This window comes from Gossypium hirsutum, chromosome A03, assembly GCF_007990345.1.
Source record: "Gossypium hirsutum isolate 1008001.06 chromosome A03, Gossypium_hirsutum_v2.1, whole genome shotgun sequence".
Taxonomy (NCBI): domain Eukaryota; kingdom Viridiplantae; phylum Streptophyta; class Magnoliopsida; order Malvales; family Malvaceae; genus Gossypium; species Gossypium hirsutum.
In genome coordinates this window covers 73,622,208-73,647,230 of record NC_053426.1, presented here as the reverse complement: position 1 = coordinate 73,647,230, position 25,023 = coordinate 73,622,208, and the positions used below count along the sequence as shown (strand labels likewise).

The window sequence follows — 25,023 nt, the reverse complement described above, 5'->3', positions numbered from 1 at the left end:
CTGATTGAATCGAAAGAATTGAAAGCTCAGTTGTAAGAGTTGAAAAATAAGGGTTTTGCGAGACCTAGTTTTTCTCCTTGGGTACTCTAGTGTTATCTATAAAGAAGAAAGACGGATTTATAAGACTTTGTATCGATTACCGACAGCTCAACAAAGTGACCATAAAGAACAAGTATCCTTTACCAAGAATTGATGACTTGTTTGATCAGTTGAAAGGAGCAACTGTATTCTCGAAAATTGATTTGAGATCTGGCTACTATCAGTTGAGAGTTAAAGAGTCGGATGTGCCGAAAACTACTTTTAGGGAAAGATATGGGCATTATGAATTTCTTGTTATGCCTTTTGGACTAACTAATGCATCTGCAGTTTTTATTGACTTGATGAATCAAATTTTTCAATCGTATTTAGATAAGTTTGTGGTTGTGTTCATTGATGACATCCTGATTTATTCGTGAGACGAGTCTGAGCATGCCGAACACTTGAGAACTGTATTTTAGACATTGAGAGATAAGAAATTGTTTGCTAAATTCAGTAAAAGTGAGTTCTGGCTCCGTGAAGTTAGATTTTTTGGAGATATCGTTTCAGGAGATGGTATTCGGGTTGATCCAAGTAAGACTTCGGCAATTGTTGGGTGGAAACTGCCAAGGAATGTATCTGAAGTTAGAAGCTTTTTGGGCTTACCAAGTTGTTATCGACGTTTTGTCAAAGGATTTTCGATGATTGCTACTCCTATGACCAAGTTGTTGCAAAAAGATGTTAAATTTGAATGGTCCGAAAAATGTCAACAAAATTTTGAGAAATTGAAAACATTACTGACTGAGGCATCAATTTTAGTACAACCTGAATCGGAAAAAGAATTTGTAATTTATAGCGACGCTTCATTAAATGGTTTGGGATGTGTGTTGATGCAAGAGGGAAAAGTGATAGCTTATGCCTCGAGACCGTTGAAACCGCATGAGAAGAATTATCCGACGCACGATTTAGAACTGGCCGCCATTGTTTTTGCTTTGAAAATTTTGTGTCATCATTTGTACGGTGAGAAATGCCATATCTTTACTGATGATAAGAGTTTAAAATATTTGATGACTCAGAAAGATCTGAACTTGAAACAACGGAGATGGCTCGAGTTACTGAAGGATTATGAACTAGTGATTGACTATCATCCGGGAAAGGCAAATGTAGTCACAGATGCTTTGAGCTGAAAGTCGTTGTTTGCTTTGAGAGCTATGATTACGAGATTGAATTTTTCTAATGACGGTTCATGTAATGCCCCCACGCCCGAGACCGTCGCCGGAGTCGAGTATGAGGTGTTACTAAGCTTAATTTAACATATTTAGAACTTTGGATTATTTATTTCTACATTCACAACTTTTAAGCTACTTGCATCACAGTCACAAGAAAAATCATATCTCGAGTTACAAAACTCGAAATCAAGATCCGTCAATTTTTCCTAAATCTAGACTCATATACCTATCTACTAATTTTTTTCTAGAATTTTTGGTTGGGCCAATTAGTAAAGTTTATTAGTTAAAGTTACCCCTGTTTCAGGACTTGACTGGTCTGACCTCTGTTTACTACGAACCACATTTCTCTCTGTAAAAAATCCATATGACTATGAGATTTATTTCTCCTGAAACTAGACTCAATAAGGATTCTTATAATATAAAATAAACTACCTAATTATATCTTTACAATTTATGGTGAATTTCTAAAGTTGGAATAGGGGATTCAGAAACTGCTATGACCCTGTTTCACTAAAATTCAAATATCTTGTAACATATAATTCCTTTACCTGTTTCATTTGTTCCATGTGAAGCTAGACATAATAAGCTTCAATTTGATATGTAATCCATCACCATGTCAAATTTCTATGATTTTTAGTAAATTTTTAAACTTGCGTCAGTGTTGCTGCAATATTCTGTTTATGGCAAATTTCATCCCTTTTATGAGTTTTTATGCACTAAGTATCTTAATAATTTTCCTTAACATCAAATATAATCTAAACTAACTATTTTCATAATTTATCATTATCAAGCATTTCCTCAACCATTCCATCACCATACCATAAGATCATTTACACAAAAAAGGTATATTGCTATACATGCCATACTTAAATTTAAAAGCCATTACCAAAAGTCTTCCGGATAGTGTGACTGAGCCTTCGACCTATCCCGACTCCTGAGCTGGCTTGTCCAAAACTACAATGAGTAAGAAGGAGGGAGTAAGCATAAATGCTTAGTAAGTTCATATGCAAATAATAAGTAACATAACAAACAGTCATACCAATCAACATTAGCATGTATCACTAAAACACATATCACATTTTAATCATTTTTCATCATCTTATTACCTTATCGTGGTTGTATCAATACTCAACCCGAGGGTTAAATACATACCTGTCCAAAATATCCATTTCACATCACTTACCAATACGTCTCTTTACATCTCGAATATTCCTCCATTTGAGTAGAACTTTACCCGTTCAACACATCGGAATATAATTCGGATACATGGATAACTTGCACATAAGTGCCATATATGCAATCAAGCAATCATGTAACCCGCCCATAAGCGAACTCGGACTCAACTCAACGAGCTCGGGCGTTCGCATCCATAAGTGAACTCGGACTCAACTCAACGAGTTCGGATGCTCAACCATCCTAGTGACATGTCACTTGTATCCTAATCTATTCCTAAGGTTCAAACGGGCTTTTTCCTCGAACACTTATCCTTGCCGTCTTCCGTAGAATGCCGAAATCAATACTCGGTAACAATTATATTTAACAAGTAGTTCACATAATTTACATATTATTTGAAATTAACCACAAAGCATACATTTCATAATAAAATTCAGCATAACATATAATTAACATCAATAACTTAAAAATAACCATTATCCTACATTATTTGCACATGAACTTACCTTGGTACCAAAATACAAAGATTTTGCAATTTAGTCCACAATCTTTTCTTTTCCTCGATTGAGATCGATTCCACGTCTTTCTTGATCTAAAATAACACATTTAGCTTATTTAATACTCACATTATCAAATTAATCCTTAACTCAAATTTTGGCAAAATTACAATTTTACCCCTAAACTTTTGCATATTTACATTTTTTCCCCTAGGCTCGAGATTAAACTTTATTCCTTATTCTTATGTTTTACAACATTCTGATCACTTTTCTCTTCTATGGCAACATCAAATTCTCACTCTAACATGTACTTGTGACTATTAAGTATTTTTACCGATTAAGCCCTTTTTCTCGTTTTTGCTTAAAATCGAGTAGTACAAGTTGTCTAACATAATTTAAAACTTCATATTCTGTCATAAAAAATCAAAATACACAAATTTAACCTATGGGTATTTTTCCAAATATAAACCCTAGGTTAAATTATTGCTAACATAAGCTTTATCGAGTAACCGGGATCTAAAAAACATAAAAATCATTAAAAACGGGGCTTAGAATCACTTACTATGGAGCTTGGAAGCTTGAAACAAACCCTAGCTATGGAGAACCCTTGAAATTTCGGCCTAATGAAGAAGATGGACAAAAATTGGCTTTTAATTTTGTTTTTAATTCATTTTAATAACTAAATGACCAAAATACCCTTACTACTAAACTTTCCAAAAATTCCTTCCATGTCCTAATTTTGTCCATGAACTTAAAATTGGTCAAATTGCTATTTAAGACCTCCTCATTAATATTCCAAAACAATTTCATACTAAAAACTTCTAGAATGCAAGTTTTGCAACTTATTCGATTTAGTCCCTACTTTCAATTTAAGCACTTTACGCATAGAATTTCATCACGAAATTTTCACACAATCATGCAATCATATCATAAACCTCAAAATAATTATAAAATAATTATTTCTATCTCGGATTTATGGTCACGAAACCACTATTCCGATTAGGCCCTAATTCGGGATATTACAGTTCAATTTTGGCTGAGTTGAGAGCTAGACCGATATTTCTTCAGCAAATTTATGAAGCTCAGAAAAATGATAGTGAATCACAAGCTAAAAGAGCTCACTGTGAATCGAGCAATGATTCAGACTTTTGGATTGGTTCAGATGATTGTTTGATGTTCCGAGATAGAGTATTTGTACTGAAAAATGATGAACTTATTCTGAAAATTTTACACGAGGCATGCAGTGGTTGTTTATCAGTTCATCCAGGTAGTATGAAAATGTATAATGATTTGAAGAAATTGTATTGGTGGTCAGGTATGAAACGAGATATTTCGGAGTTTGTTTCGAGATGTTTGATTTGTTAACAAGTAAAAACCGAACACCAAGTGCCTTTGGGTTTACTTAAGCCAGTGATGGTACCCGAGTGGAATTGGTATAGGATTAAAATGGACTTCATAACGGGTTTACCTTTTGGCTCCAAAAAAGAAATATGTCGTCTTGGTTATTGATAGATGGACAAAATCAGCTCATTTTATTCCGATACGTACTGACTATTCACTTGTTAAGCTAGCTGAATTGTACATTACTGAAATTGTTAGATTGCACGGAGTGCCTATTTCTATTATTTCAGATAGAGATTCGAGATTTACTTTGAGATTTTGGAAGAAATTTCAAGAAGCTTTGGGGATGAAGTTAAATTTTAGTACCGCTTTTTATCTGCAAACCGATGGCCAATCCGAAAGAGTAATCAAGATTCTTGAAGATATGCTTTGATGTTGTGTTCTAGAATTCGAAGGTAGTTAGGAGAAATATCTACCATTGGTCGAATTTGCTTATAACAACAGTTTTCAGTCGAGTATAAAGATGGCACCGTATGAAGCATTGTATGGCCGCAAGTACCGAAATCCATTGTATTGGACATAACTTAGTGAGAAACAGATTCATGGGGTTGACTTCGGTGGAGAAACCAAAGAAAAAGTAAAGGTAATTCGTAACTGTTTGAAAGCCGCTGTAAGTCGTACGTAAATTTGAAAAGAGAAGAGATTGAATTTCAGATCAGTGATAAAGTATTCTTGAAAGTATCTTCGTGGAAGAAGATTCTGAGATTTGGCCGTAAAGGCAAGTTAAGTCCATGTTTCATTGGGCCGTATGAGATTACTGAAAGAATAGGGCCAGTGGCATATCAGTTAGCTTTACCGACAGAGTTAGAAAGGATTCATAATGTGTTCCATGTGTCGATGTTGTGACGATCCCGTTCTGATTCCTCACATGTGATTTCTCCGACGACCTGATATGACTTATGGTGAGGAACCGATGGAGATTTTAGCTCGGGAAGTTAAATAGTTGAGAAATAATAGTATAACCTTAGTGAAAGTTTTATGGAAAAGACATCGGGTCGCAGAAGCTACGTGGGAACTTGAGGAACCTATGAGAAAATAGTACCGAAACCTCTTTTCTGGTAATATTTTCGGGGACGAAAATCCCTAAAGGGTAGAGAGTTGTAACAACTCGTTTTAGGGCCAAAATGAAATAGTGGTTTCGAGACCACGAATCTGAAGTATAAATAGTTATTTTGATATTGTTTTTAAGGTCTACAGTATGATTGAATGATTGCGTGAAAATTTCGTTAAAAAATTTTATCGGTAAGGTGTCCAATTTGACTAATAGGACTAAATTGCAATAGGTGCAAAATATGTGTTCTAAAAGCTAGAGGTGTCTAACTGCAATGAAATTTTAAATTTGAGGTCCTTAAATAGTAATTAGACCATTTTACTTTAAGTTGGACAAAAATGGACATGGTAGGGTAAAATTGCAAAGTTTTAGGTGAAGGGAATTTTAGTCATTTGTCAAATAAAGACAACATTTACTAAATAAAACATCTTTATCTTCTTCAATTTCATCCCTTGGCTGAAATTTACAAGAGGAAGACATAGCTAGGGATTTTCATGCTTCCAAGCTCGATTGTAAGTTCGTTCTAGCCCAGTTTTTAATGATTTTCATGTTTTTGAGATCCTTGTAACCTAATCTAGCTATTTCAAGGACTAATTTGAAAGAAAGATGAAGTTTAAAATTTTACCCATATTAGATATTTGTGTATTTTGATGTCTAATGGTAGAAAAGGCATGTTTGGTGTCAGATAAACAACTTTTGCTAAGTGATTTTCGGTAAAAATGTAAAAAAGGACTTATTTGTAAAAGTTATAAGTAGTAAAAGTGTGATTAAGTGGAAAATGTGGGTTGGTATAAGTATGAAAATGGTTCGGCTAGGCTTGGGTTCTAAAGATATTGAATACATTTCAATTTACGAGCGTAGGGACTAAAATGTAAAAATGTGAAACATTAGGGGTAAAAAAGTAATTTTTCCATAATATGATTTTTTGGCTAAATTGAATAATGTGAGCATTAAATGAGTTAAATTGGTTATTATAGATCAAGAAAAATGAGGTTCAGAGCTAGATCGGGGGAAAAACAAAGTGTTTGACGATTAGGTCCAATTATACTATTTTTATACCGAGGTAAGTTCATATGTAAATAATGTATTGTTATATTTATGTTTTAAATGCTTTAATATTGTATGAATTGTTATTGACTCTTTGAATGTATTCGACAAAGTTTTGACAAGCGAGAAATCCGGGTTGAACCTCAGGAATAGAATAGGATACGAGTGACATGTCATTAGGAACCCATGTGTACATGCGATTATGTAATCCGGGTGCTAGTCTCGTACGTCCTGCCAGTGGCTATGTAGTTCGATATTTGTTGCGGATACCTGACAGCTTGTGTGAGCAGCATTGTGTAGCCACATCCTGACTAACAGCTTGTGTGAGCAGGCCTGTGAATAACTTTGTAACATCTCGAATAAGGGCCTAGTTAGAATGGTGGTTTTGGGACCACAAATCTGTCGTTAAAATAATTGTTTCATGATCATTATGAGTTCTAGGATATGAAAATGAGCATGTGTTAAAAGTTTCATGAAGAAATTCTATGTGTAAGGTGTCCTCTTGGAAATTAGGGACCAAATTGAATAAATTGAAAAAGTTGGATTCTAGAAGCAATTTGTATGAAATTTCTTTGGAATGTTAATTAAGTTTTTGGACAAAAAAGGGCATGCATGGAAAATTTTGGAAGTTTAGTAATGAAGGGCATTGTGGTTATTTGGTTAAGTAAAGAATAAAAAGGGAAAAATCAAGCTAAAATCAGCTCATTTTCTTCTCCATGCTGCCAAAATTCCAAAGGTCTCCATAGCTAGGGTTTTCAACATTTTCAAGCTCAATAGTAAGTGCTCCCTAGCCCCGTTTTTAATGTTCTTCGTATTTTTGAAATCCTCGTAACATGCTCTTTCTATTTCTACCCATATTTCAAGCTAGGGTTCATGTTCAAAAATGCATGAGATGTTTGTGTTTTGATGATTTATGAAGGGACATGAGAGTTTAAAGGATGGTAAACAACTTTTACGAAGTGGTTTTTCATGGAAATGACTTAAAGGACTAAATTCTAAAAGTTGTGGAAATGGGTAGGAAAACATAGAATGAAGGGAAAACATGGGCTGCTATAAGTATGTATAATATTCGGTTAGGCTTGGGTAGCCAAGGAATTACATGCATTTCATTATACGAGCCTTAAGACTAAATTGTAAATATTGTGAAATGTTAGGTGTAAAATGGTCATTTTGCCGGGGGGTGAGTTTTAGGCCTAAAATGAATAAAGTGATGTATTAATAATCTAATTTTATTGATATAGACCCTGAGGAACAAATTCTGGAGGTCGACCGTGGAAAACGAAATGTTTCGGAATAACCAAGACACGAAACTGAAGCAATTACCAGGTAAGTTTGTATAACCCAAAGTAAACTCTTAATATACTCAAGCATGCATGTTCTTGAATGTATGAGAATTTAGATTTTCATTTCATGATAATTCATGAAATGGGCTTGTGTTAACGAAAGATGATAAATGTCCCGGTTGAAATAAAAAGGAAAAATCTGATAGATAAATGCATGATATGAGATCCTGCATGTGTTGCAGAAAAGGATTTAGCCCAGATGGGTAATCCGATGATCTCAAAATAGAAAGGATCTAGTCCGGACGGGTGTTCTTTAAGTGATCGAGCCTCCAAAAGAATATGGTGCATTAAAGATTTAGCCCGGACGGGTAATCCAATTGAGGACTGAATTTAGCCTGGATTGACAGTTCAGATTCGAGCTTATGAGAGAAATGGTTGTTAAAAAGGGATTTAGCCTAGACTGGTAATCCCAACATTGCTTTATGAGTTATTACGACGAGGGATTTAGCTTGGACTAGTAATCCCGCCATAAGATGTAAGGTTCGCAGGAGTGCGTACTTGGGATGATCGCTTGTATGATTTGACGGTAAATGGTTACCCATCGAGATTTCCTAGAAATTCAATTGGAATTAACGTGCTAAAAATAAAGAATGGGAATATTGAATTGATGAGCTCATCTAAGATTAATGACATAATGTATTGTTATGAGACTAACTTGATGATTGAGTGCATGTGAAAGGGAAACTATTTCATACTTGTTGGAATTATTGCTTAATATGGTTGTATGCTAATTAACCGGTAAGTTTTCTTTCCAGTTATCCGAACTTACTAAGCATATAAATGCTTACCCCCTTCTCTTTTCCCTGTCTTACAGAGCTCGAGGACTCATGAAGATTAGAAGACGTTTGGAGAATCAACACACTATCAACTTGTCCCGCTTTGGTATATATTTACTTTTATTTTTTTTAATGGCATGTATAGGGTTTTTGGTTATTTTGTTATATGTGTCATCAGGCTAGCCAATGTAAGGGCCTAAATGGCATACTTATTCTTTTGTACATGACCATGAGATATGACTCATATTGATGTAGGTTGTAAACTTACTATTGATGCATGTTTATGTTTAAATGTTTCATGAGATATGATAATGAGGTTTATCATGAATGGATGATTAATATGGAACCTAATAATTTGGGAGTAGACATAGTATACAATGATATATGACTATAATATGACCTAAGTATAAAATGTGCTATGTTAACCCCTAATGTGAAAAAGATAATTTAGCATGCACTAATCCGATGAGATGAGGTTAGCATGCAATGAGTCATGTCAAGGTTGTTCAAGAGTATAATTAGGCCATTTGGAAATTAGCCCTAAAAAGGTTCACACGGGTAGACACACGGGCATGTGTCTAGGCTGTGTGTGACACACGGACAGCCCTATGGGTGTGTTACTTGGACGTGTGTCCCTTGCACCTAAAATTTTAGGTCATTTTGCATGGTAGTAAACACATGGGTAGAGACACGACCATATGTCTCAACCATGTGGAGGACACGGCCTAGCGCACTGGCGTGTGCCTTAGCCATGTGCTTAAAAATGAATGATGACATCATAAACAGAATGTCTGGGTTTTTGGACATGGGCGAAGACACGGGCGTGTCTAAGTTGTGTGAGGGACACGGGTGAAGGACACGGGCGTGTGCTTGGCCGTGTGAAAACCCTTGTAGGTTCGAAGTGAAAAATAAATCCAAATAATTCAATACGGTTGGGACATACGGGCGTGTCCCTAAGCACACGGGCTTGTGCTTTGCCTCCACACGGGCGTGTGAGGCATAACCCTGGAAGTTTAGTCCTGGATTGCTTCTAATGTATGTTTTGGGCCTCGTAGGCCTATAATAGAGACACTATGACGTTGCTTGATTGGTTTTAAAATAAAATGAAATTTTATAACCCGTATTTTTTGAAAGTGTCTGAGTATATGTCTGGTAACGCCTCGTACCTTGTCCTGGTCTAGGGTACGGGTAAGGGGTGTTACAAAGGGTAGAGATATAGATGTATTCATTAAAAGAGTGATGCATTAGACTGGACCATGTGTGAATTAATTCACTTGTGACGTTTATGGTATGATTTACCTAAATCCTGAGTTAATCACTAACCATGTGTATGTAACTTATGTGCTTTGATATAAGTGGTAGCTTATGCTTTAAAGATGATTGAGTCCATAGCTGATATGTTGGGTACATGACTTGTGTATGGCATGACTTTACTAGCAACGATTGAATTCATAGCTCGATTAAAGAGTTAACGATATCATCTCATTAGCATTGTGTGTAACGGCCCGTTTTTAGTGAAATTAGAATAGTAGTTTCGGGACCGTAAATTTGAAGTCAAAAAGTTTATTTTATTATTATTTTATTTCCTACAGCATGATGGTAATACCTGATAAAAATTGCGTTAAGAAATTTTACCATTTACATGTTCAATTTGATAAAAAGGACTAAATTACGTAAAGTGCAAAAGTTGAGTTCTAATAGCTAATGGTATTAAATTGATATAGAACTTTAAAGTTGAAGTCCTTATATGGTAATTAGACCAAAAATGTGTTAGTGGATGAGTATGGTTTGGCATTATTGAAATTTTGATTAATTTTTAAGGTTAATTAAGTAATTAGTAAATAATGTTAATATTAAATAAAACAAAAGTTAAAGTTATCATCTTTTAATTAAATAAAACAAAAGTTAAAGTTATCATCTTTTAACCTTTGTTCAACTGAAACTTCAAAGAGATAAAGAACCATGGAAGCTTAACATTTGACCATCCTTGTTTGCTTGATTATGTATGCATTTTTATCCCGTTTTTATTTATTTCTATATTTTCAGGATCGTTGTAGCTTAGGGTCCATATGTTTACATGTAAGAGGTTTTACGGAAAATACTTTCTGCATTTTTCTGTGTTTGTTTAACAGAAAATAGCTTGGCCAACGAAAAATAACTTACAGGTCAAGGTAAAATAGGCCATTTTTCCTGTAAAATGACTTACCCTTTTGAAAAGTGTAAGTTATTTTTCGGAAAAGTACTCATCTATAGATAATTTTATTTTTTTTATAAAAATTAAATTAAATCAAGCTTAATATTATCATATTGATAATAAATTTTATTTTTATTTTTAAAAATATTTAAAATATTATATTTTTCAATATTATTAAACATACATATTTAATTATTTATATTTAGTCTTATAATAAATTATTAATATAATAAATATAATTATTATTTTAATAAATTATTTAATATTTAAATTTTATTTTAATAATAAATTATCAAAATAATAATTTTAAATATGATTATCCACATATTATTGAAAATATTCAATATTAATATTTTAATAATAAATATTTATTATAATTATAAATATATTAATAATAAATATGCCATAAGTCAATGTACACTTCATAGATTTGCAATTTAGTCTTTGTACTTTTATTTTCAAGAATTTAGTCACTTTACTTTTCAAATTTGAAAATCAAGTCCAATTGTTGACATCGTTAATTTTTTTCGTCAATTTTTTTGATGTCACATTTTTAAATAAAAAATAATCACTTAGTGGTCATGTAATTAAAAAATGACGTTGTAATGAATCTGAATTTAACATAATATTTTTAATATATGCAAAAACAATGTAAAATATAAAATTATAGATATAAATAAATTCAATTAAACAATGAAAAAATAAGAAAATCTCAAATGTATGTTTGTTTAATTGAAAACAACTTTTATGAAATATTTTTAAGAAATCTACCAAACAACAGAAAATATTTTACATAAATTCATCCAAACACTAGAAAATATTAGCTTTTCCAGAAAAGTAATTCATTTTCTAGAAATCATTTTCCGAAAGTCATTTTCAATAAAACAAATGGAGCCTTAACCTAGCTAGCTCGGGGACTAATTTGTGAAATTATTAAACTGTTAGGGTTTTGCCATTGATGAATATACAAAAGTTTTGATTTTTGATGATAGAAAATGAATGGTTGTTGTTAGATAAACAATTTTTGTAAAGGGATTTTTGGTGAAATTGTCAAATAGGAACTAAATTGAAAAATAAAAATTTTACATGGTGAATTTGTGAAATAAAAGAAATATAGGGCATGCTAGGGGCCTAATTGATATTTGGCTATAGTGGGTTGCGGTGGAATTTCATGAATTTCCATTTTTATGAGCTAGGGACTAAATTGCAAAAAAATTAAAAGTATAGGGGAAAATGGTAATTTCTCCAAAATATGATTTTGGGCCAAATTGAGTGAATTATATATTAAATTGAGTTAAATTTACCAATTTAGGTCAAGACAGACCTCGTACGATTTTAGATCAGGCCAAAGAGAAAGTCTCGGATTAATCGCCTCAATATCTACGTATACCCGTCGAGGTAAGTTTGTGTAATTAAATCATGTTTTTATGTTTTTAATTGAATTATACATGTGTTGTGAAATGTCATACATATATACCGATTGCATATCCTATGACGTACGATAATTACTGAGCTCGTTTGAACCTTAGGAATACGTAGGATACAAATGACATGTCACTAGGATTTATATGGTTTAGGTGCTGGTCTTGAACCTCCTACCGATGGCAAAGGTCCGACATGTATTGTGGATACTCCACAGCTTGTGTGAGTAGCATCGTGTAGCTATGTTTTGACCCACAGCTCGTGAGAGCATACCGACTTACAGCTCGTGAGAGCATATCGTTTTACAGCTCGTGTGAGCATACAAGTACAAGATTTGACGGATTATAGTTATATGATTTAGCACACTATGTGTGAGCTATCTCAGGTTTCCAACGGTATTATAAATGGTTCAACAGGAAATATTCTGATACAAAATGGTAAGAGTTTAATACGGACTATTACAGGGACATATATGAATTAAATGGAAATATTGTTACATGGTATATGAAAAATTGAATTGGATGATACATGTATATGAAACTTAATCATTTGTTGTGCTCATCCATGATTATTGGTTTATATATGTATTTACATGGCTAACATGGTTTATGTATATGTGCTTAGGCATTTGGCCAAGTTATGTTGGGATATGCTATGTTTACTTACCTATTATGTGACTAAATGGTAAGTTATGTTCTATGTTATACGAACTTACTAAGCTTAATTGCTTACTCTGTGTTATTTTTTGTGTCTTATAGAGAATCGAAAACTCGTTCGGGTTGGAAGCTTGTCGGAGCTATATCACACTATCCATAGACTCTTTTGGTACATTCGGTTGTTTTAATTTTGGTTATAATGACATATATATGTATTTTGGCTAGTGTTGGCCATGTGTTTTGGTTGTTGAAATAGCCATTTGTTTTGGCTTGTGATTTGGCACTTTGATGATGAGATGATCTTAGTTTTTGGCATGTAAATAGTAGCATTAAAATGGTTGATGAATTTCTTGACATGGTTGATTGATAAGTAAGTATGCATAATGTATAAGTCTTGTAACTTGTTATGAAAGGCATATATGTCTATTAATGTTAGTGATTGAATAGCATACTTGGCACTATTTGATAGGTTACGGTAAGCTAATTCAATAGGTTATGGTACTATTTGATGAATTGCTTGACATGGTTTAATGATAAGTAAGTATGCATAATGTATAAGTCTTGTAACTTGTTATGAAAGGCATATATGTCTATTAATGTTAGTGATTGAATAACATACTTGGTACTATTTGAATTGATGCAATCTTGATTGGAAGTTAATTTATTAATTTGACCAAATGGATTACATGATTTTACATATTTATATTTTGTCATTGAAGGTGCCTAAGGGCATATTGGTTGTATGACATTATACCCTATGTATATGACTTTATTATGCATGATTTTGGTGTATTGTTATGGCTTATGTATATATGCATTTTTGGTTGTAGGTTCAAGACAAGTTTGTTGAGAAAACTGGCTTGAAAAATGGCCTATTTTCGTCCACACGGGCAGAGTCACAGGCATGTGTCTCAGCTGTGTGTGACACACGGCCAGGCGACACGGCCGTGTGTCCCCTGTAGCTTTCAAAGGATTGCAAGTCAGGCTGTTACACAGCCTAGCACACGACCTGTTACATGAGCTTGTAAGGTTATTTCGAAGGGTACACGACCTGGAACACGGGAGTGTGGCTTCGTCGTGTGACCCAAGTCAGTGAGTTACACGGGCACGGACACGGGCTGGGACACGGCCGTGTGACCCCTTCAATGTTGAAAATTTTCATTATTTTCTGAAAAATTCTTTGAGCTTCCAATTTAGTCCCGACTTGTTTCTGATGCGTATTTAGGGCCTCGAGGGATCGTATAAAGGATAATATGTATGTTTTGAACTACTTTTAATATGCTTATTGATATGATTTGAAAAGTTCAAAATTTATGTTCGTTTAAGTTGAAAACTCTGGTAATGCTCCGTAACCTGGTTCTGGTGATGAATATGGGTTAATGGTGTTACATTGTGTGGGTTGATAAATATGGAACGTGGCCACGGGTTGCTTGTTCTCAAACAAGCAATTTGTCATAGTCATTTTTTGACAGTGGTCATATTACTCATTAAGAAGACACAAAGGTGACAATGAGATAAAATGGGATAGTATTGAGTAAACGGATTTAACTTAAAGGAATTAAAGATATCATATGAGGTTAACACACACATGACGAGGTTATTGGACAAGACAATTGGATGAATTGTTTTCGTTAAGAGTATTTAATAAGGAGTTTTCAATAATGGTACTTCTTGTGGAGTGACTCCATGATTAAGTAAACTACAAATTATCAGAACGATACTTCTGGAAATAATTGCAATTACTCGAGTCTAAATATATATGGTCGATTGGTCCCTTCACTAGCTCAACAAAAGCTTGATCGGATTGCATTTGAATTAGAAGAAAATTCTTTGACTTTTGAAATAATTTAATTAAGTCGATTTATTCGATGTGGAAATAAATTAGGCATTCGTGAGAATTGTTCAACTAGAAAATTTGATTAAAGAATTTTCTAGAAAAATTAATTTGGAAAATCTTAGTGATTCTTGGGAAAATTAATTTTGATTAAGTAAAATTAAATTAATCAAAATTAATATGATATTTTTGGAAACTAACTTTCAAGTTAGACAATTAGTCCAATGGGTAATTGAACTTGAAAATTAGACTTGAGATAAAAAATTGGGCCCAAGAATCCAAAATCGAGATCGAGACCCAAAAACTAGTCTAAACGGGCCTGGTTTGTGAAATCGTGTAACACCCATTAGTCTATTAGGAAAATGTGGCGTATAACATTTAGCTAGACATACCGCCCAATGGGCTGGGGCGTTACCAAAGGATTCAAACCTTTTGGACTTAAATTTTTAGAAAACAGTTATGAAGATTTACCTTTTAGTTAAAAGTCATTATATTTCTTTGATTTTATAACACATCATTCAAGAAAATAATAGGAAATGTAAAAAAAAGAAAAATTCTATTATTCGACCACTACCCAATTTTGGAATTTACATATAACTGGTAAGTTCATAAACAACAGATCAAGGAAATTAGGTGTACACTTTTTGGGAAAAAGGGCAATTCTTTTCAAAATAGAGAGTGTAAATGACAGGTATAATTACATATGTTGAATACAAAACAAATCTATATGCGACCCACCAAAATAGCCATGCATGATACAAAAATAAATAAGTGGCTCACTCGCCAGTGCAGCTCTTGTGTAGTTCCCTTCAACTGAATCTTCTTCTACTATCAAAGCGCCTGAGAAGGAAAAAGTACGAAGTAAGTTCCTTTGAACTTAATGAGTTCCAAAATAGACACAAATAATTTACAAGAATACCGATAAGTAACAAGCATCAATACTCACAAGAAAGAAACATAAACCTTTCGATGAAACTTTGTCAATAGACACAATACGCCAATTGAAACATAACTCATACAATAAATGGGCAGGCACTATCCGCCAACTTAAACATACCCCACACAATCATGAATGATTACAAAGAACCCCTCATTGTGCCAGTCTCGAACCTATATTTCAAAAGTAAGAATCACATATAAGTCATGTTCATATTCCTTCCATAACTTTACGCATCACTCTTGTTAAGTTAAACACATGTTCTCGTGACCTGTCGGTCTGGTTTGTAATATAACTGCCATACCAGAGGCATTACAAACAAATCTCCTTTCCACATGTTCACATATCACATATTCGGTACTAGGCTGTGCAACAAGGAGGGTGTTTTAACATCAACAATGGCTATAATCACTCATACAACACTAGTTTATTACACACACACATATGTCCAGACACAATGCATCAATCCACTTACCGTACACAACACACATATCATGGAAGTTTTACAACTCAAAGGAAGTAGGAAGGAACTCACCATTAAACTTCAAAATAGAATCTACTCTACTGGTCCTTTGCCTTGATTGCTTGGACCTTCACTAGTTCCTTGAGCTATATATAAAACAATTATACCCATAAGATCATTTATCTACTAAACTTTAACATGCATCCATGAATCGTTTGCATGCAAACCATAATCAAGAAGTCTCATTCCTTTCGAATTATTTCCAAAAAATTCTATACATGAAAAAATGTAAATCCCCTTCGATATCAACCTAAGGGTTTTCTAGAAATTACCAGTAAGTTGGTACTTAACAATGGAGTCTTGGCTAGCTACTGGAAACCTTCCTCATCTTCTCTAACAACGAACAAATTGCTGGAAAAATCCCAGTTTGAAAATGATTTTCTTGTACAGCGAAAAATTCAAATTTTGAGTGGGTATCTTTTTGTTTGGTAAACTCAATATTAAAAACACTTCCGCCAGATTGGAAGAAATTAGGCCTACAAGAGACCCTCCTACTGCGACAAGTCTCCCTGTGCTGCTTATCATTTGCAGGTTTGTTTTTAAGAGTTGGTTCTAGAACTATTTTCATATGTTTTTTTATATTTCTAAAAAGCTTTTAGAGTACCTATTTACTCTGAGGTTTGAAGTCATTCATGTAACTTTCTTCAGGGAAAGTAACATGAATTGAAACTATAATAGTTTTCTCTTTCGGGTTATAAAACAAGCCACCATTTATTCCCTTTGATATCCTACAAACATGCACAGTTTTGTCTGTGAGTCCAACTTCCTCGCATCTTTATCCAATACGTGGGCTGCGTATCCCCAAATCCTAAAATTATTAAGATTTGGCTTCCTTCCATGCCATAATTTATATGGGGTTTTTGATGCTGCCTTAGTTGGCACATCGTCCAAAATATTGCAAGTTGTTTGTACAACGTATCCCTAAAAAGCAATTGGTAGCTTCGAATAACTTAGCATCGAACATACCATGTCTAAAAATGTTCAATATCTTCTCTCTACCACACCATTCTATTGTGGTGTGCTAATCGTCTTCGGACGTACTACCGTCCAAAGTGTGAATACTGCAATAAAATATAGAGATACAAGGTAGTATCTGCAAGTATATGGGTCAAGTTATAATATATTTTTACAACAAAATAGGTGACTACTCCGAGGATCTTACCCAAGGGAGGTGAGAGCTAGATCAATTCTAACCTAAACACTAAAAGATCTAATTAGTACTTTAAATTAGTTATAGTACGAGAACAAAATAAAATGGTTTTATAGGGTTTTTATAATGATAAAATATAAAATATAAAATAAATAAAATTCAAGAGATAGAATAGTAGAATGAATCAAATCTTGATTATGGGTGATTAGCTAACTTTAGTAATCCCTATCAACTGTCGTTTTGGGTTCCTCGTCAATCCACTAGCCGCTACCCTAGCAGGATTTTTTGATCTTCCACTAACATAACAAGTCAGTAAGGGCTATTTATCTTCTGACTTCACAGTCCAGATTGGCTTGGGGTGAAGGTATTCATGGATGGGCCATACCAATTTTGGGTTAATTCCTATCTTGATGACTTCCCGAGGTTGTTAGGCCTAAGGTTTGTTTCACGTTCTTCCTTTCCCAAACAGCTGATCTATTGAGTAACCTTAGAAAACAATTAATAGATCATACCTTCATTCCTTAATCCCCCATAGGAGGACTAGTTTCTCATGGCTTTCATAAACAATATGGAGTTGATGTAAAGAGAAAAATGATAAATGGACTAAAGTGTAGAGTTTAAGAAAATGCCTAGTTTGTATTAAATAAGGAAAATGAATCCACAAAGTTTGATGATCTCCACAAATCAGATCTCTTGAAAAAGAACACTTGGAAATATATTCTAAAAAACATAAGAAAGAAAGAAAACTAAACTATGTTTAAAAGAGAGAATCTAGGCTAAATGAATAGTGAATATAACATGTGCCGAAGGAACCTATTTATAAATTCTAAGTGGCTGTCGTCCTTAATGCTAGGTTAGCCGACGTTCTCGAGCTTTAAGTTTGATTGTGTAGACCAAAACACCCTTATTTCTTATTTAATTTATGTTGTAGAGACGATGTCGTGACGCACCAAGACTTGTGTCGCGACATGGCAATCAGTGTACTCCTCTTAGGATATCTTCAGGGGTATGTCGCAACACCCTTAGGCTGTGTCGTGACATTGATGGTAGTCTTGAGATTTCTCCATTCTGCTCCCTATGTTGCGACATTGATCATCCCATGTTGCAACATAGTTACCAGTATCTATTTAGTATGCCTTCTAAAACTCTCCTGCACACTCACAAATGCGTTAGCTCACCTTTAGGCCTAATTTAGACTTTAAGGTCAATAAAAGACTCAATTTACACATTTTATTAACTTATTAAAACCTTAAGAAAACATAATTTAGACCTACTGAAAACACTTGTGTTCAAGATCCTAAGGTGCGATAATTAGTTTATCTGCTACACCGGATTACGACAGATCAAACTCCCCCACACTTAAGTCATTGCTTGTCCTCAAGCAACATGAACATAAGAAATAAAAATGATGACCCTTGAGCAAATATGATACAAATATTGACTTTGGAGTAAATGAATTACGCATTTTACATTCACTTACAAGTATAACATGATTAATACTTGATTTACCACTTCTAACCACAAACATCTAAGTTCAATATGTTACAAAGTATACAAGCATTAAGTCTCACTTGTAGGGATCCATCAATAAATTATACAAGTACTTGATTATCTGAGCAGAATACAAGTAGTCGTTTATGCGTATGTTTAGTATGATGTCCATTCGTGAATAAGGATATTTAGGTCACATAAGACTTTTCAACTTGTAACATTCTGAGGCTGAGGACATGTATGGAATTCAAAGATAGTAAGCATCAAGAAGGTTACAACCACGAAAATAGTTTGGCACATTGTATTGGTCCTTATTCTTCCCCGCTTAGTGACCCTTACCCGCTCACCATCTTATTTCTCCTTCTCTTACCTTCCTTGTCTCTGCATAAATAGGAAATCATAGCATGACATAGTAACTACACCTATCCTATGAGTTTCTGTGCACTAATGAATGAGTTTATCTTTCTTTTGTGACTTTCTTTTTCAGATCATCTCACTCAAGAATGCTTTTTATTTTTTGAGAACTTTTTCTACTTGTATTACTTTTGCGTTTTGAATTTTTTCTTTTGTTTTGCGCTTTCAGGCTAACCTATAGTTCCCATATCACACCAATATTTCCTATTTCACTCTATTTTTTTACAAACTTCCACCGTGATGTATCTACTTAACCCTCAATACGTATGGCCAGACATTTATAGTTATGCAGTGCAGGACTAAAGAATAAGGGAAAAAACAAATTATCATTTTTAGCCTTGGGGCTTGTAATGAGGTTCATCAAGAAGTGTTAACAGGCTTAACAATCAGTACTAAAGGTGAATGATGAATAAGTAAGGTTTTTGGCTTTGGATGTGTTCCAAATAATGCCTTAGGTCATCCCTTAATATCTCACTATGCACAAATTTAATCCACTAAACAAACTCACATTCAACCATTTATCATTCATACTAGTATGCTTGTTTCATTGTATTTCCTATATCATTTGGCACAATTGATTGCTTACTACATATTTACAGTGTAACATATAGAACTTAGTAGTCTAATAATAAAAAATTTAAAATCACCTACCATCATGCCAAATTTATTTGTAAACAGAAGCGAACTATGTACATGCTCCCAACCAATCACTTGTATTTCTACAAGATCAGGCACTCAAAGGACAAGAAAAGTAAAAAAGAAACGTAAAAATTTTAAACGTAAAAATTTTAAAACAAACCTTCTATGTTTCCCTTCACACTTTATTTGACAAATTGTCATCAATGTGCAGCCCATAAAAAGATAAGGAAAAAAGTTACCTGATTGATCGTGGTCGCTCCAACAGCTAATGGTGGGTGCTTCCTCCTTTGATCGTGTAAAACTCGAATTGTTTCTGTCTCTTTCATGTTGGGTACTTACATAGAAAACTTAAACAAAATGAAACAGAACTAAAAATCTACTTATTAATCCTATGCCTACAAAGTCCAAATCAAAATCATCCAAAATTTAATACAAACAAAATTTAGAAAAATGTTCAATCATCTTCCTCAAAATCCATTTCCTCACTTCCGTCGTCCTCCTCATCCTTTCAGCCTTTTTCCTCTTCACTCGCATGCACCTCTTCTTCTTGTTCCATCTCTATTGGCCCGAACATGTCTAGTATATAATTGGGGACCTAGATGTTTTGCCTAAAAAATTCTTGGAAGATCTGCCCCAATTCTTGCATCCACTGTATCATCCAATCTAGCTTTGGATGACTACTTTCACCAACTTCTTGTTTAACTTGTGTCAACCTTTGTAATGAAGTTGGTGTAGTTGTCGCGTCTTGTTACCGCTTATTCAAGTCTTCTATTTGTTTTGCTCGCAACCTAATGTATTGTTTGAACAAGGTGTCCCCGATGATACTTCGGGAAGGTTTTAGTGAAAGCTCAGTGGATGTCATAGCTACACCTACCCTTTTGCATAAGGCCGTCAATAGATGGGGAAAGAAAACTCCCACCTTCTAGCCACTAATACATCTCTTCATGTTCTGGTGGATCCATTTGCCGATACAGACTTGCTTTTTCTGGAAGATTTCATAAAGTAAAACTGCTCGAAATATATTAACATTAGAAACATTTAAAGTAGATACTATTCATGTGCACACAAATTGAATCCACATTTTAGCCTTTAGAAACATAATAGCTGGATGAAAGGACATGGGAAGATTGGTACATGAGCGATATTTCCATTCACCCCTTCCTTCGGTTAAAAAGTTTATAATGTTATCCATATCTATGTCCTGAAACTATTCTAAATCAGTTTCATCAATAAAGTCATTCTCATAGTATGGAGCATTATAAAAATTGCAAATAATTTTAGGTCACAGTTCTTTCCCTTGCATAAGTATCGATTCCTACATATGACCTTTACTGCTCCTAGACTCTTGGTCCCGTAATGTTGCATAAAATTCTTGAACAATAGGGACCACAACACTATCTTTAGTGATTGTCCAAAAATGTTCCCACCTATGAGATGTGACTAAAGGCCATATTTTCTTACACAATTCATGGATGGATCAAATCCCTTCTCTTGAATGAATATTTTTCCTTGAAGTTTTTTAAAATATTTTTCAACATTCAGATTTGGGAAAATAGAGGGATTTTGACCCATTAATCCCTCTGTTTCCATATTTCACCTAACTTTTCCAGGAGGATGATGTTTTAATTCAACAAACTAATGAAGTACTAAGCAAACAAACTCAATGGAACAATAAAAGTTGAGTTTAGGAACCTTAACCTCAGATATATTGTTGGATTCCTCGCCATGCTTTGTTTGCTCATCGTTTCTTGGAGTGGTTCCATTATTTCCTTTTACAAGTAAGAGTGAAAGAATAAATACCTAAAAAAAAGCAAAAAGCAAAAGCAAAAGCAAAAGCAAAAGCAAAAGATGACCATTTAGGGTTTTAGGGGATTTTGAGAGTTCTAAAAAATTAAAAGGGGTAAAGTGTGTTTAAATAGGAGTTAAATATGTTTTTAGGTTAAGAAATAGGTATTTTGGAGGTCTAAAATCTTTTAAATTAGGGGTTATGTTGTCGGGTTGCACGAATGGGTCGGGTTAACCCTATAAAAAATTATAGCCATGTCGTGACACAAGTTTTCCATGTTACGAGATCCCTGGCAGCTTACCGTTGTCATGAAACATCTTGAAATTCAGAAATTTGGGGAGACTGTCCTTCATGTCGTGACTCGATTCCTCCATGTTGTGACATTGGGTTGGCTCCTTCAATTCCTGCATTCTGCACAAAGCATCATGACACGGGGTTGCTGTGTCGCGACACCCTGTGTCAGCCTATATTTCCATCTTTGAGATGTCTCGATCTTGAATGAAAATATATCAAATAAAAGGTAACAACTAAAATCTGTCATTAGCTAAACATTCAATAATATACAACAATTAAGTAGTTGAAATATTTTTTAAGTTTTATTGCCCGATTCATCTAATAGTATCATCAGTTCATCGATGGATGATTTTGTCGTTCTGTCAGTATTAGTCCATCTTCCATCGTGCCATTCCACTTGTGCCCGCTTGCCCCTTTCCTTAAACTTGTTTATTCTTTCTGCATGCATAAAAATGAAGCGTGTCTCTTGACTTGGTAATGTTAGAAACAAATAATTTTTTGCATTGCTCCCCTAACTTCCTCCTACCTTCCTCTCTTGGTTGAGGGCCACATTTAAAAGTTTCAGTCTCATCATTGATATTCATAGTTAATTCATTTTTCTTTAAATCATTTGTGGACCTAGAAGCGTCCAGGAAAGGTTTACCTAACAAGATCGGTTTCTCACGAACTTCTTCAAAATCAAGCACCACAAAATCTGTTGGAATAATGAAACTGCGCACTTTGACTAAGACATCCTCTAATACACTTTTTGAATGAACTGAAGATCCGTTGGCCACATGTAGTATTATATGCGTATTTTTAAGATCCCCTAACCCGAGTTTTTCAAAAAAAATAAAGGTATCAAATTAATGCTAGTTCTTAAATCACATAGAGATCTATTAAAATAAATGCTCCCTATCTCTATGGGAATAGTAAAACTTTCCGGGTCTTTTAATTTTTGGGGAATCCTTCTTGAGATAATAGCCTACAGGAAGCGCTTATACTAACTTGTTCAACTACCTTAATTTTCCTACGCCTAGACATAATTTCCTTTAAAAACTTGGCATACTTAGAAACTTTCTCAATTAATTGAATTAAGGGTAGGTTAACATTTAATGTTTTAAACAAGTTAAGGAAACTTACAAATCCTCTTTTGTTTTTCCTCTAGTCTTAAAGGGAATAGGACTTTTGCATGGCAGAATCTTTAGTTATTTCCTTCTTTGTCTCTGCTGCTGCTGTGGTTATTTAGTTATTTCCTTCTTTGTCTCTGCTGCTGCTGTGGTTACCTCCTCTGGTTCTGCTCATCTCTAGCCTCTAGAGATTTCTCTTGAGGATCATCATTATTCTTCATAGTTGTCTTCGTAGTAGTGGTTTTTGGGCTACTCAAGACTTTGCTTGACTGGAGTGCAATCTCTTTCATATGCTCCTTACCTTTCCTCCGTAGATTGTCTTCTATATTTCTGGGAATACCTTTGCCAATTTGTGTTTTGATGTCCGTGCTCATCAATTGACCCATTTGATCCTCGAGTTTAGTCAATGTTCGTGTTGAATTGGTGCACTTAGACTGAACCTGCTTAACATTTGTTCTCATTGATTGCTTTTTTGCCTCAATTCTATCCAGACGTTGACCACATACAATATGGTTACCTAGGTTGACCCTATCATGAGGTTTCTGAAAATAAGGAGGTTGATAATTATTATTTTTAGCTTGTTTTAAACTGTTACCTCCTCCTTCATTTCCTCCCCATCTCAGGTTTGGGTGATCCTTCCAGCCAAGATTATATGTGTTCAAATAAGGGTTTCCACCCCTATTCCTGATGTAGTTTATATTTTCAGTAGGATTATTGATATAATGGAGGAGTGGTTTGTCTCCTCCATGCATAGATGATGTAGAAGTAGATTCAATACGGTTGAGTCTATCCATTATCTATTGATACTTGTCATCCTCTTGTATAATTTTGACCGTAGAGGGTTTCTGGCCATATGTGAATCATTCAATTGGCTAGTAAAAGGAGTTTAATGCCATATTTTCAAAAAATTTGTATTCATCCTCGTACGTTCTATTCATAAGGGCTCCTCTTGTTGCTCCGTCTAATCCTGATTGTTGGTTCGCATCCAACCAGTTATAAAATATCTACAGTCACATCCACTCAGAAATCCGTGGTGTGGGCATTTTTAATCAACATTTTGAAACGTTCCCACGCCTCATAGGAACTTTCTCCCTTAATCTGTCTAAAGGCAACAATCTCTCTTCTTAGTTGAATTGCTTTGCTAATCAGGAAGAAAATTCTATAAGAACTTTCCAATGAGTTCATCCCATGTCGTAATAGACCCTAGTGCCTGGGAGTCTAACCAAGAAAAGGCGTTATCAATCAAAGAGAAGGGGAACAACTGAAGATGAATAGCATCATCAGTGACCCTGTTATACTTAAAAGTATCACAGAGTTGGAGAACCCGTTTGAAATGCTGATTGGGGTCCTCTGTTATCGTGCCCCTAAATTGCATATTATTCTAGATCATCTGAATCATCACCGGTTTGATCTCAAAATTATTAGTTGTAATTTTCAGCCTTGCCATACTTTCTTGAACTATGTCCCGACTTGGTAAGGCATAATCCCTTAGGGTTCTCTCATTCCGAGCCATATGTACATTTGCAGGTAGCTGTGGTGCTGGTGGGTTTCCTAAGACATTATTGTCAGTGTCATCAAACAGGTTATTTTAATGTGGTACGTTACCTACAGCAGGCGGTTGTGGATCTTGCATCTGTTATTGCTGCTGCTATTACTGTTACTGATTTCATTAGATTATTCTCTCTGGATCTGTGATTGCTACAATAGGTGTGCCCCTACTACAAGTCATACATTAAACCCAGAAAGAGAGGATTAGTAACAATAAATAAAATAAAATAGAATCATACCTGTAACTTCAAATTTTTTTAATTATTATTTCTATGTTAAAGAATTTAAATCAATCTAGTGACATTGCCTCCTCGACAACGACACCAACGACAAACCAGAACTTGTGTTGTGACATGGTAGTCAGTGTACTCTTCTTGGGATATCTTTAGGGGGCATGTGCGACACCCTTAGACTGTGTTGCAACATTGAAGGAAGTCTTGAGACTTCTCCATTCTGCTCCCTATGTTGCGACATTGATCACCCCATGTTGCAAC

At 34.4% G+C, this 25,023-nt stretch overlaps 1 non-coding gene across 1 annotated transcript; it reads left to right on the top strand.

The window, feature by feature from the left end:
- The first annotated feature begins 24,006 nt into the window (after positions 1-24,006).
- On the top strand, positions 24,007-24,112 carry LOC121225625 (small nucleolar RNA R71). Its single transcript, XR_005923478.1, has one exon. It is a non-coding gene; the product is annotated as a small nucleolar RNA R71 (small nucleolar RNA).
- The last annotated feature ends 911 nt before the right edge of the window (positions 24,113-25,023 follow it).